This window comes from Taudactylus pleione, unplaced genomic scaffold (genome assembly GCF_031769625.1).
Source record: "Taudactylus pleione unplaced genomic scaffold, aTauple2 ptg000501l, whole genome shotgun sequence".
NCBI classification, from domain to species: domain Eukaryota; kingdom Metazoa; phylum Chordata; class Amphibia; order Anura; family Myobatrachidae; genus Taudactylus; species Taudactylus pleione.
The window spans coordinates 439,817-454,732 of NW_028284903.1; the positions used below are offsets into that span (position 1 = coordinate 439,817).

General features: G+C 48.9%; 1 protein-coding gene across 1 annotated transcript in view; it reads left to right on the forward strand.

The window, feature by feature from the left end:
- The window catches only part of LOC148501815 (transmembrane protein 151B), a 63,163-nt gene that overhangs the window by 11,123 nt on the left and 37,124 nt on the right, over nucleotides 1-14,916 (forward strand). The window lies entirely within an intron of this gene.

Below are 14,916 nucleotides of genomic sequence, written 5' to 3' on the forward strand. Positions count from 1 at the left end.
AAGAGGGTCTCTGGGCACTGGACAGTGCTATAGGCTCCCAAACCTTACTCCAGTGATTCCTACTGCTCATTCCTTTGCTTTGCTCCTGACCTGATTACGTCTTCTCCCTGGTACTGTGCTTGGTAAGTCTGGATTGACCTTGGCTATTCTCAGTGACCTGTTCTCGTCTGATCCCTGGTGCCATATCATCTGTTTGGTTATGATCAGACTTGTCGACTACGCTTTGTACGCCTTCTACGTACTCCTTACTACACTCCAGTGTACACCAGCATCTGTACTAGGGAACCTAGTCAGAGGGCTGCGACTGGCGTGTCGGGCGCAGCTAAGTCCAAACCTCCTTGCTTGGGTCCCTGGTGAATACCACCATCACGTTAGACTTCACGCCTCTGTACTGGGTCTTAGCCAATCCTAAAGTACAGGCAAGCATCCACTATCCGTGAGTTTGTGACAATGATGGGACCACCATCTCTCCACCATCACCCCCTACTTCCTACTTGGACCTCCCCTCCGGGTATCAGAAGTAGTCACTTACCTTACAGGAACTCGGAGGATAATGAAATGATATAACTGGTCTGATTGATATATATGATATAGGGTCTGATTCAGTGCAGCTGTGAATTCACACCTGCGAAAATACACTAGTGCATGCCAAGTCTCAGCCAGCATAAAGATACCCACTACTGCTTTCCCATATCTGTCCAATGTTGCTCTACTGAGCAAACATCGTTACCATCTACACACATCGGACAGTCTCGCAGCATTTACAACAGGTCTGACCAGGCGCAGACACTGAAAGTCTACATGTATGCAGTGAGCTCTCATGCTGTGTCTGCAAACGCAGTGGCTAATTTATGTACGCCCAGGAAACAGCGTTCAAAAGGACAGACACAGCTGCGTTCTACCGACTACCCCCCGTCACCACCCCCATACGCTGACAGCCTGTCACTCACTTTGCGATGGATTCCTCTGTGCGTCTGCAGTGTGATCGCTGTGCATGTGCAGCTTATACACATGTGCAATAACAATCGGTTGATGTGCGTCCATAATTGCATTTGCTACTGAATCAGGCCCATAGTGCAAATTTTGCTCCAATATGTAATTTAACCATTATCCAGAAGCGTAATGGGTGCACCCATATTTTTTATACTTACCTCTCCGAAGTCCCGCGTCGGCTGTAGCAGTGCTACACAAAACCCCTGGAAAATGGCCGCGGCAGCCATTCTTCCGCCATTTTTGTCTACTGCTTCGTTAGTGCGCTGCTGGCCTCGGGAGTGGATGGACGTTATCTATAGAACCAGTGGCGTAACTAGGGCAGGGCGAGCGGGGGTCGTGCCCTGGGCGCCGTTGGACCGGCGGCGCGGGGGGGTGCCGCCGGCCACGGTACCGGCCCGCCCTAGATAGCCAGTGTAGCGCCGACCGCAATGAGTGCGGTCAGCGCTACACATTTGCACAGGACCGGCGCTAGGCTTCCAGCGCCGGTCCTGTGCTGCACGCCTGAGCCCGTTCCCTCCCCCTGAGCGCTTGCCCAATAGCGCCAGGAGGCGGGCTCAGGCTGTGCATAACACACGCATCGCCGCCAGCGCTGGCGGCGATGCGTGTGTTAAACAGCAGCCAATGAGAGTAAGATAGACTCTCATTGACTGCTGCAGCACCCACTGCAAGAGCCGGACTTCCGTCCGGCTCCTGCAGTGGGTAATGGGACTGACGTCATGACGTCAGTCCCATAATGCTGAGCGCGCCAGCCCGGGTGGACTGGAGGGCGGGAGCGGCATCGGCTTCGCGGACAGGAGCAGCGTGGAATCAGGTAAGTATATTTTTATATATATTCATTTATTTTGAAACCTTACCTATCTGCACAACGGGGGAGGGGTTGGCTACTACTGGGGGGGACATCTACTGGGGGGGACATCTACTGGGGGTGCCATTGGGAGGACCTCTACTGGGGGGGGGCTACTCTACTGGGGACTACTACTTGGGGGGGGGACTACCACTGGGGGCATTCTAAAAGGGGCCTAGTATTACTAGAGGCACTGCACTCGGGGGACCACTAATGGGGGCAATAATAGGAAGGGCCACTACAGGGACCACTGGATAGGGGGGGGGGGTCACTACTGGGAGCCTGCATCAGGGGGACCACTACTGGGGGCACTGCATGGGAGGGGGGGACACTACTGCTGGGGGCACTATATAAGGGGCTCACTGCTAGGGGCACTGCGGGGACCACTACAGGGGGCACTAGATAGGGGGGATCACTACAGGGTGCCTGCATAAGGGGACCACTACTGGGAAAACTGCATGGGGGGGACTACTGCTGGGGGCACTATATAAAAGGGCACTGCATAAGGGGATACCGCTACTGGGCGCACTGCATTGTGGGGACTGCTACTGGGGGCACTGCATAAGGGGGAACACTACGTGGGGCACTGCATTTGGGGGGCCACTACTGGGGGTACTGAGTAAGGGGAACTAATTGGGGGCTGTATAAGAGGGACCACTACTGGGGATACTGTATAAGGGGCACTACTATGGGCCTGCATGAGAGGGACCACAACTGCATACTGGGGGTACTACTGGGGTTAAGGTGCATATGGATAGGAATGTTCAGTTTGAAAATAAAGGGGTGTGTCATGTTGACACTCCCCATTTTTAAGTGACCACGCCCATTTTTTGCCGCGCGCGCCTTCGTCGCGCGCACATGGGGGGAGGGGGGCTCCCTTTTCAAATTTGCCCTGGGCTCCAAATACCCTAGTTACACCACTGTATAGAACTTCAGTCACAATGGAGTTTTCCCCTGCTTGAAGTCCTTATGTAGGCCTTCCACTCTAAGGAACCCACAAGGACTGAGGAGGTGGAGGAACCAGGAAAAACCAAATGGGTTACAAATGGAGCTTGTGCACTCAAAGTGGCTGCAATGGTAATGTGATTAGGTGGAAGATTCAGTGTACACTTGTACCAGTTTCAGGCACAGACTAGAGAGAATGGCGTAAGTTCATCCCAGACACCCGGAGGCAAGTTATCATGTGATGACCCCCCTAAAAAAAAAAGGGAAAATAAATATGGTGCATATCTATCTATCACATATGCACAAAAACACTAATATAGAATAGCTTTTAAGTGGAGTGAATATATTGTGGGCAATGGAGGAGGTGCCACTTCTGTGCTGGCGCCCGGCGGCAGGTGCCTCCATTGTCTCCCACAGTCCTGCCCCTGACTAGAGACACACCCACCGAACTGTTACCGACGGATGGGGAAGGACAGGCTTAAAGGGAAACCTCTATTTTGACTCATTATCCTTCAATTAAAAGATACTGGGGTCTATTTACTAAGCTGTGTTAGGAGATAAAGTGAATGGAGATAAAGTACCAGCCAATCAGCTCCTAACTGCCATTTTTCAAACACAGCCTGTGAGATGACAGTTGGGAGCTGATTGGCTGGTACCTTAACACTGTTCACTTTATCTCCTAACACAGCTTAGTAAATAGACCCCACTATACATTAACCCAACTTTTACAGCAAACATCCCATTTGCCCCAGCTAGCAGAATTATGGGTCTACGAAGGTAATCCAGAAAAACAATACCATTTTTTTTTTAACACAGAATCTATTTCTCCACATAATCACCTCCTACATTTCAGCATTTATCATATCTGTCCAAGAGCTTTAGAATCCCCTTGTTGTACTCGGCTTCCTCCTTTCCATTGAACCATTTGTTGACTGCAAGCTTCATTTCCTCATCGCTTCCAAAATGTTTTCCATCCAGGAAATCTGGGGGAGATGTATCAAACTGTGGAAAGAGATAAAGGCCCTCATTCAGAGCCGTACGCTCTGAGCAGAGCGCACGCTCTGAATGAGGGCCGCCCTACTAAAAAATGGAGCGTCCTCCTGGACGCTCGTATAGCTGTGGGTCACCACCCACAGCCTATACGTGCGTGCAGTTTGATGGCCGCGATGGTCTTGACCATCGCGACCATCGAAACTGCGAGCCGGAGCCTGCGGTTGAGGTTTTCAACCGCAAGCTCCGGAGTGATTTTGGCTCTATCAGAGCCAAAATCACTCCCACTGACATCACTAGTGATGTCAGTGGGCCGGCTTCTGACGGGAGGCGTTCCCGTGGGAACGCCCCCGTCAGGGAGGCACGCCCCCGGCATGCCCACCAAAGGGGGCGTGCTGTCTATCAACATCGACAGCACGCCCCCTTTGATCAGACACAAAAAGCGAAGGACTTTCCTTTGCTCGTCGCGTCTGGCGCATGCGCACGACGGAGCTCCCTCCGTCGTGCGCATGCTCAGTGCAGAACATCGACCCACTTGCGAGCGGACAGCCGCTCGCGAGTGGGTCTGAATCAGGGCCAAAGTACCAACCAATGAGCTCGTTCACTCCATGCAATGTTCGCACATCTGCGCATGCGTATGAGTCATAATGCGCATGCGCCAACCAGTCAGTGCGGTCGGAAATCGAGCGCTCGCAAAATAGCGAGTGCCTGCTAATTTGAGTGACAGGATGAGGCGTTTGTGGGTGGTAACAGGGGAAGGTGCTTGAAAACGGGGAGTGGAGATCCGAACGCAGGCGTGCCAAACGGTCAAAACGGGCGTTTTAAGGGTGTGCATAATTAACAAAGCAGCGTCATCGACCACGTCACTTGGTTGTTTCTTAGCCTGAACTGTTCGCATGATTGCGGTAGGATAAACCTACCACAAGTACTGCGAGCAGTTCAGATGCCTTTCGATGTACTCGATTAATCAAATAAATAGCGGAGATGACGTAGGATGCGAGCGGCCAGGGGGCGTCTTTACAAAATAGCGAGCGCATGTTTCGTTCACTCGCTCAGACATAGAGGCGTCAACAGACCGCAAAGAGTGAGCGCTCAATTGAAATAGCCGGCCCCTTTTTCTGAACGAGCGAGCGCAAATAGCGTCCGGCTCTGAATCAGGTCCACAGTCTTTAAAGTGACAGTTAAAGTACAAACCAATCAGCTTCTATTTCTCTCCACTTAATCTCTCTCCAAGGTTTGATTAATCTCAGGTGAAAATCACTTGGAGCAAGGTCCGGAATATAGGGTGGATGATTGAAAACCTCCCACCCAAAACTGTGACAAGTAACGGGCGTCACAGTAGAGCTTTGTCATACACGTTTGTTCATCCATTATTGAACATGTCACAGCACTTTCTCACATCACCATACACCTGCTTTAAATTACAATAAATGTTGGCAGATCTCACTTTCTGCGCATTAAAGATTTGAATAACACTTCACAGTTACAAGGATTTTGTATCGTAAGGTTCATTTTAACAACACACAACATCACCAAAAACAATCACAGCATATTCAGGAGGGTGAATGACCTGCGCGGCGGGAATGCACAAATGGTCTTTACTTTCTGGATTACCCTCTTATTTCAGTAGCTGACCAAGCAGGCACTGGCAGTTTTTTGGAAACATCAGTAGTGGAAGATCCAACCAGCGCTGTGTTAATATCAGAAGCAGATGCTGATTGCACAGAACCACGGAACTTTCATCTCAACTCCTATTCACGGTACTGTTTGCTTTCCTATACTCCTGGGTTGTCAATGCCATAATAAACAACGGTAGGAACACAGGCAGTGGTGAATTCTGGCATCGTGGTAGTGAATTCCCGCATGGGTATGGTGAATTCTTGCATGGGGAGGGAAGATATAACCAGCATATAAATGAGTCAGCAGTCATCCTGCTGCAAGCCCATTCATTGAGGCGGGTCCAGGTTGGTGCAATGTACTTGCTGCCCCACCACTATTTATTTATTACCAGTTATTACCACTAGTACCACCTCTGACTCAGAACCCCTCTCCCTGTCTCACAACACCCATAACCCAGCAGCACAGATCACAGGGGCAGCCAACAACACCCATCACCCCTCTTCCACACAGCAATCCTCATCTAGCACCTCTCACCCAGCACCGCATGCCTCATACAGAACCCCTCTGCCATCTTCCAGCACATCACCTCTCATCCAGCAGCACAGATCACAGCTACACCCAACACTCCTCACCCGGCCAGCACACAGCACCAGCACCCCTCACTACATGCTGAGGTGACTTTAATCAAAACATTTTTATAACATAGTCACTTACTTTTTAAAACTGTCTGGCTACCTGTGCGTCTGCCCTTGTTGTTTTGCAGCTCCTGCTTAATCCTCCTCACTGCGCTTTGTGGGGGTGGCAGTGGCAGGCTGCAGAGAGTCAATGCAGGCTCAGCCTGCTGGATTCTGCAAAGACCCATGGGAAGAGGAGCTGCTGCGGCTGGGCATTCACAGCACCCCTTCTCCAGAGACCACCGACCATTTTTGTTGATGCCCAGTGTTCACTGCCCCCACTGTGCAGAGTCTGCTACTCTGCTCCAGCCTCCCTGGACCTGCTTGCTCTCGCAGCGGTAGCCCTCTGTTGCTGACTGTGAGCTGCCTGCTGTAGCTGCTGCCCGATCGGAGCTGAGAGCTCCGATCGTGGCTGCATAACTACTAGTAGAGCGCCACTGTAGAGGTGTCCCGTCCCCGCAAACCGCCGTCATCTGTTCCGCCACCGCCTGCCCGCTCACTGTTTGCTGCTGCTGGGCCCGATCAGAGCACAACTGACAGCTCCGATTGGGCCCGGCATCATCAAATGGGACACGGCGCAGTGTCAGTAGCGCCAAACTTCCGCCAACCACCGGCCCTAGGCGGGCTTTGATATCCCCTGGCATTTGCTTAGTTTGCCTATGCCTAGCAGCAGCTCTGGATACGTAAATGTAAAGATGCAGCTGCCATCATCATCGTCAACACAGAAGATTACTCCAGGCTTATGGGACTGGCAAAGGTACGGGATGTAGTCAGGATCCCGAACATCAGAATGTCGCCGGTCACAATACAGATAGCGGCATCCCAACTGTCACAATCCCAACACATTCCGACGGTAGGTACTAGGGTTAGGCACTATGGGGAAGGTTAGGGTTAGGCTGCGGGAGAGGTGGGTTACAGGTTATGGTAAGGGTTAAGATTTGGGTTAAAATACTTACCAAGGTCAGTCTGGATTTGGATGATCCCCGCGGTCAGGATATTGACCACATCCTGTCATTTGTACTGCAGGCCTAATGTAAAGGCAATGATGACAACAGCAGCCAGGGCTGCAGACAGCTTTGCTTGCTCCAGGTACAAGGAGGGGACGTTGCCAACCCAGGGAGGTGTGGCCAGAACCCCTCCTTCAAAAGATAAAAAAATAACATCTTCACGGCCGCAAATCGGGCACACCACACGGGGACGCCGGTGTCCGGGGGTGGGGGCGCAATCATTCCCCCCCGCATATAACGCCGAGAGAGAGAGCTGACTGCTGCTTTATTCATTAGCATTGAATAGTTGGATTTCTGGATTTTTACAGATGCAAACAATAGACGTGTAGTAGTTTTTATTTCATTATTTCATGGGGGGGGAGACTGGGGGATTGGATAACGAGATTCTCATTGAATCATGTCAACCTAGCCCCGTGCCTTGCTATAAATTGCTGTAAATACAGTCTTTGAACAGTAGGGGACAGGGCCACGATCTCGTGTTCTCATGTAGGCCCCCCTTTCCTGCTGTAAAATGCCATGAATGGTGGCAGGATGCAGGATGATAAGAATGTGACCCTCCACCCAGTTCAGTCGATTGACTCCTAGTAGTAGGCAAGTATGTGATTTGCTCATAGTAAGCAAGTAATCTCTGTAAAACTTCTAGCGCAGTTTATATAATACAAGCAAATATTAGGAATGATGGGCAATGCCGCCCCTTTCCTTACATCACAGGTCCTTATTTGACTGTTGTTTTCATCAGAATTGCACTAACGACATGTAGCACTTACATGATGATAACAGTGCAAAATGCAACGAAGCGCTGCAACCAATCGCATACTAGCTTTCTTTTTACGTTAAAATACTAATCTGGTAAAAACGAATATCTGATTGGTTACATTGTGTGATAGTAAATTTTTACTCTTTGCACTATGTTTTTAAATAAGACACTTTATTTAATACACCTTTCTGGTTTTGTCTAAAAAATGACTTTGTTTCTCTTATGCACAATGCAAAGAATTATGCTGTAGCTGCCATTATTAATGGTACAAGCTGCGATCAATGGTCTTGTGATAATCCCACAATGTGTATATGGTTATGACTGGACTTCTCCTTGACTAAACAAATATAGATTGATGCCAGTTAGATGTATTAATATGTTATTTAGCCATCCTCTGGCATATGCCCTGAGGAAGAGTCAGGACTGAGGGCTTGATTCAGCAAGGAACGCAGTTGCTAATACGCACGCAATCGATCGATTAATTCGCACTGCGCATGCGCAAACTAGCAATTGCGATGGGAACTGCATTTGCAGAGGCTACGCAGACCCAGAGCAGAGTGATTGACAGAAAGTGCCTTTTGTGGGTGGTGACGGGGGGTGGTCGGGCGAACGCAGGTGTGCCAGTACGTTTCAACGCCGTTACAGGGGCGTGCTTAAAGTATAGCACTGATAGCGTGTGTGGCTGGTAGCAATTTCTTAGTAAGGTCATGGCTTGTACAAGTGTGCATATGGGTCCGATGTTACCGATGGTTTCGCTATGTTCCCCTAGTACACGGATGTGAGTAAGAGGAAGTGGGCGTCCTTATGTTAGGATGCAATCGCAATGTGAATGCAAACATTTAAATAGCACCGTTAATATTCGTAACTGCGGTGGCGTCATATAAGCAGAATAGCGATCCACGTTGAATCAGGCCCTGAGTATGCATGCAGGCATAGTCAATGAGATTAGCCATTATCATATGGCATGTCTGCTGGTGCTTTTTTCTCTGCCGTGTGTGCCAAAATTGTAGTCACCATTGAGGTGGCGGAGGTCAGCTCTGCTCTGATTTTGAGAATACCTGCTGTATATGTAATAACTAAAGGATACATCTGGCGCAGCTCTGCTTAAATAATTGAACACAGTGATTTTATGTATGTTAGCACATAGACTTGGATCTACGGATTGTGTCTTGTAGTCTTCTGCCATCTGCTGGTCACTAGGAAATTATGATATTATGCCTTTATAGTAATTTATATAGTATGAACAAACAATGTGAAAATAAAATATGCAAACAATATACATGGTCAACAATAAAAAAATATGAGACCAAGGGCTAAATGTAATAGCCTGCGAGCTTCCGACGCGGTGGGGATTTGTGAGTCTCCCTGTTTTTTTTATAAGTGCCAATCATTTGAAAAGCTAAACCAAGCAGGTTTAGCCTTTAAAATGATTACCACTTTAAAAATACGGGTGTGATGAAATAGAATGACCAGTCCATTGGAAATGACCATACAGTGTTTTTAGCAAGATGTCCTTGCAAGATGGATATCTGTAGGAAATCCTTGGCTGGCCACAGAGGAAATATCCTTTACCTGGTCCTGGATAGATGTAGTGCAGGGTATTTGTGGGGTCTCAAAATATTTGTAGCTGTTTAACGCGTTTCCTTGAAATGGCCCTCCGCTTCTTCAGAAACAAATATGAGCAGTGGGCTTGATCCAGCAAGGATCGCAGTTGCTAAAACGCACACAATCGGCTGATTGTTGCGTTTACAACGCAGTGCGCGAGTACTCCATTGCGATCGGGACTGTAATTGCAGTGACTACGCAGACTCATCGCAGAGTTATTGACAGGAAGTGGCGTTTGTGAGTGGTGACGTGGAGGTGGTCAGCGAAACGCAGGCATGCCAGTGCGTTTCAACGCCATGGCAGGGATGTGCATAAATTAGCCACTGCAATGCCGTACGCAGCCTGAGGTCTCATAGCGTGTTAGAGGAAGTTAGCAATTTCTGAGTAAGGTCCGACCTTGTGCAAGTGTGCGTGAGGCTGCGATGGTACCGATGGTTTTGCAGCCTTGCTAAACATTACGGGTATGTGTAAGCTAAAGTGGACGTCCTTATGTAGTACTGCGACGGCATAGCGATCACAATGGATTAGCATACTATCGCAGTTGAACTGCGTGCGTAATCGCAACTGCAATCGCAATATCGATCCTTGCTGAATCAGGCCCAGTATCCATAAGTCTCAGGGATTTATACCCAGTTAATGATTGCACATAGTAAACAGCTGTGTCATAATGCATAGAAAAAACCAAGCCACACATGAATTTCAAAAATTAAGAGTTTATTAGGAGGCAATCCTATTCCTAATGACCATATAACATTGTTTTGACAGTTATGAATATTATAATATTTTAAAAGCAATACTTTTAATAGCAAAACATGGGGTGGCCATTTTTTAAGAAACAGCAAAGGTTTTTTTTGGCAGTGGTAAAATTACAAGGAGAATAATAGCATTAAAAACTAGGGGTGAGCGGGTTCGGATTTCTGAAATCCGAGCCCCCCCGACCCGAGTCAGATCCGAGTCAGGCTCGACTTTTCCCGCCTGACTCGGATCTGAAATCGAGGCAAAACGTCATCATCCCGCCTTCCGGGTCTCACGGGTTTTGGATCCTATATAAGGTACCCGCGTCGGCGCCATTTTCTCACTCGGCTGTGGACAGTGAAGAGGGAGGGTGGGAGTTAGGGCTGGCTGGGCTGTGTAGTGTAGTGTAGTGTAGTGTAGTGCTGCTGTTGTCCACTACTTCAAAGTCCATAGGGGCTGGCTGTGTTGTGCTGTGCTGCTGTTGTTAATAGGGGCTGTGTCCACTACTTCAAAGTCCATAGGGGCTGGCTGGACTGTGTTGTGCAGTCAGTTCTCCATAGGGGCTGTGTCCACTCCAAAGTCCTGTGCAGTGTCCCAGTCCTAAAGGGGTGCTGTAGTGTTGTCCAGGGGGTGCTCTGTCCATCAGGGGTGCTCCCCCCAAGTGCTAAAAAAATAATATTTTTTCTGTGTTTGTGAATTGTGTGCGCAGTAGCCGCACGTGCATCAACAAAGTAGTGCCAAGCGTGCGCCTGTGTCATAAGTAAAGGGCCGGCTGGCTTGACCGTTAAAGGGTGCTGTAACCCCCAAAGTACACTCCAGTCCAAACCAAAAAAAAAAATATTTTCTGTGTTTGTGAATTGTGTGCGCAGTAGCCGCACGTGCATCAACAAAGTAGTGCCAAGCGTGCGCCTGTGTCATAAGTAAAGGGCCGGCTGGCTTGACCGTTAAAGGGTGCTGTAACCCCCAAAGTACACTCCAGTCCAAACCTAAAAAAAAATATTTTCTGTGTTTGTGAATTGTGTGCGCAGTAGCCGCACGTGCATCAACAAAGTAGTGCCAAGCGTGCGCCTGTGTCATAAGTAAAGGGCCGGCTGGCTTGACCGTTAAAGGGTGCTGTAACCCCCAAAGTACACTCCAAACCAAATAACAAAATATTTTTTCTGTGTTTGTGAATTGTGTGCGCAGTAGCCGCACGTGCATCAACAAAGGAGCAGCGCCAAGCGTGCACCTGTGTCCCATAAGTAAAGAGCCGGCTGGCTCATTTCTTAAAGGGTGGTGTAACCCACAAAGTGCTCTACTCTCCAGCAAAAATAAAAAAATATTTTCTGTTTTTAGCCGCACGTATATATCAAATCGATATAACATAAATGGAGGACCAAACTTTCTCCGATAAAAATAAAATAGAGAAAGATCAAGAACCACTTCCTCCTAGTGCTGAAGCTGCTGCCACTAGTCATGACATAGACGATAACATGCCATCAACGTCGTCTGCCAAGGCCGATGCCCAATGTCATAGTAGAGGGCACATACAATCCCAAATGACAAAGTTCAGGAAAATGACCTTGAAAAAAACATTTAAATCATCTGAAGAGAAACGTAAACTTGCCAATATGCCATTTACGACACGGAGTGGCAAGGAACGGCTAAGGTCGATCCCTAGTATGTTCATGACTAGTGGTTCAGCTTCACATGACGATGGAAGCCCTCCTCCCACTAAAAAAATCAAAAGAGTTAAGCTGGCAAAAGCACAGCGAAGAACTGTGCTTTCTAAGAAGATATCACAAATCCCCAAGGAGAGTCCAAGTGTGGTGGTGGTTGCGATGCCTGACCTTCCCAGCACTGGACGGGAAGAGGTGGCTCTTTCCACCATTTGCACGTCCCCTGCAAGTGCTGAAAGGAGCACCCACAGTCCACTTGCTGATATGCAAATTGAAGATGTCACTGTTGAAGTACAACAGGATGAGGATACTGGTGTAGCTGGCGCTGAGGAGGAAGTTGGCGAGGAGGATTCTGATGGTGATGTGGTTTGTTTAAATCAGGCTCCGGGGGAGACAGTTGTTGTCCGTGGGATGAAAAAGCCCATCACGGTCATGCCTGGGCAGAAGACCAAACATTCCACCTCTTTGGTCTGGCAATATTTCTATCCAAATCCGGACAACAACTGTCTTGCCATATGTACCATATGTAAAGGTGGAATAAGTAGGGGTAGGGACGTTAACCACCTAGGAACATCCTCCCTTATACGGCACCTGCAGCGTGTTCATAATAAGTTACTGTCAAGTTCAGAAACTTTGGCTAAGACCGTAAGCAGTCCAGGGACACCTAAATCCCGTTGTCCTGTTGTATCCAAGCGACTCTGGGAGTCGTTCATCATCCCAGAGAGGAAGTAGGAACACCACTACTTTTACTAAACAATTGACCCTCCAACAGTCCTTAGCGAGGAGGATGAAGTACGACAGCAGTCATCCTGAAGCAAAATGTATAACTGGGGCCTTGACTGCTGTGTTGGTGTTAGACGTGCGTCCGGTATCCGCCATTAGTGCAGTGGGATTTAGACAATTGATGGAGGTAGTGTGTCCCCGGTTCCAAATCCCGTCTAGATTCCACTTCACTAGGCAGACGATACCTAGACTGTACAGAAACGTCAGAAAAAGTGTCCTCAGTGTCCTGAAAAATGCCGTTGTACCCAATGTCCACTTAACCACGGACATGTGGACAAGTGGAACAGGGCAGACTAAGGACTATATGACTGTGACTGCCCACTGGGTAGATGTATCACCTTACGCAGCAACAGCAGCAGCGTCACCAGTAGCAGCATCTCAGAAACGCTAGCTCGTTCCAAGGCAGGCTACGCTGTGTATCACCGGTTTCAGTAAGAGGCACACCGCCCACAACCTCTTAGAGAAACTGAGGGAAATCATCGCCCAGTGGCTTACCCCACTTAGACTCTCCTGGGGATTTGTGATATCTGACAACGCCACCGATATTGTGCGGGCATTACATCTGGGCAAATTCCAGCACGTCCCATGTTTTGCTCACACAATAAACTTGGTGGTGCAGAATTTTCTGAAAAGCGACAGGGGCATGCAGGAGACGCTTTGGGTGGCCCGAAAAATTTCTGGCCACTTTCGCCATTCAGCGACTGCATGCCGAAGACTGGAGCGCCAGCAAACACTCTTGAACCTGCCCCGCCATCACCTGAAGCAAGAGGTTGTGACGCGGTGGAACTCAACCCTCTATATGCTTCAGAGGATGGAGGAGCAGCAAAAGGCCATACAAGCCTATACATCCACCTATGACATAGGCAAGGAGGGGGTATGCACCTGACTCAAGCGCAGTGGAGAATGATTTCCGTGTTGTGCAAGGTTCTCCAGCCCTTCGAACTTGCCACACGTGAAGTCAGTTCAGACACTGCCAGCTTGAGTCAGGTCATTCCCCTCATCTGGCTTTTGCAGAAGCAGCTGGAGAAAGTGAAGGAGGAGCTAAGACGGAGCGATTCCGCTAGGCATGTGGGACTTGTGGATGAAGCCCTTCATTCGCTTTGCCAGGATTCCAGGGTGGTCAATCTGTTGAAATTAGACCACTACATTTTGGCCACCGTGCTCGATCCTAGGTTTAAAGCCTATGTGGTGTCTCTCTTTCCGGCCGACACAAGCCTGCAGAGGTGCAAAGACCTGCTGGTGAACACACTGTCAGCTGAAGCGGAACGTGACACGTCAACAGCTCCTTCTTCATTTTCTCCCGCAACTGGGGCTGTCAGGAAAAAACTTAGCTATCCTAAGCAACCCGCTGGCGGTGATGCAGGGCAGGCAGGACCAAGTTTGGACATCTGGTCCGGACTGAAGGACCTGGCAACAATTTCTGACATGTCTACTGTCACTGCATATGATACTGTCACCATTGACAGAATGGTGGAGGATTACATCGGTGACCGCATCCAAGTAGGCATGTCAGACAGTCCATACCTGTACTGGCAGGAAAAAGAGGCAATTTGGAGGCCCTTGTACAAACTGGCTCTATTTTACCTGAGTTGTCCCTCCTCCAGTGTGTACTCCGAAAGAGTGTTTAGTGCAGCCGGGAACCTTGTCAGCAAAAGGCGTAGGAGGTTGCTTCCACAGAATGTGGAGCAGATGATGTTCATCAAAATGAATTATCAGCTCTTCCAGGGAGACCAGCCTCCAGAACGTACAGAGGGACCTGTGGTGGTGGATTCCAGTGGGGACGAGTTAATACTCTGTGAGGATGAGGATGGACACACTGAAGAGGGTGAGGAATCGGTGGATGAGGATGACATCTTGCCTCCGTAGAGCCAGTTTGTGCAGGGACAGATTAATTGCCAGCTTGTTTTGTGGGGGCCCAAACGAACCAATCATTTCAGCCACAGTTGTGTGGCAGACCTTGGCGCTGAAATGATTGGTTTGTTAAAGTGTGCATGTCCTGTTTATACAACATAAGGGTGGGTGGGAGGGCCCAAGGACAATTCCATCTTGCACCTCTTTTTTTTCTTTGCATTATGTACAGTTTGGGGCCTAGTTTTTCAAACTGCCATCCTGTCTGCCACTGCAGTATCACGCCTAGATGGGTCACGTGTTTGTGCCGCCCACTCGTGTCGCTTAGCATAGTCATCCAGCTACCTCGGTGCAACCTTTTGGACATAAAAACACTATTGTGAGGTGTGAGGTGTTCAGAATAGACTGGAAATGAGTGGAAATTAAGGTTATTAAGGTTAATAATAGCATAGGAGCA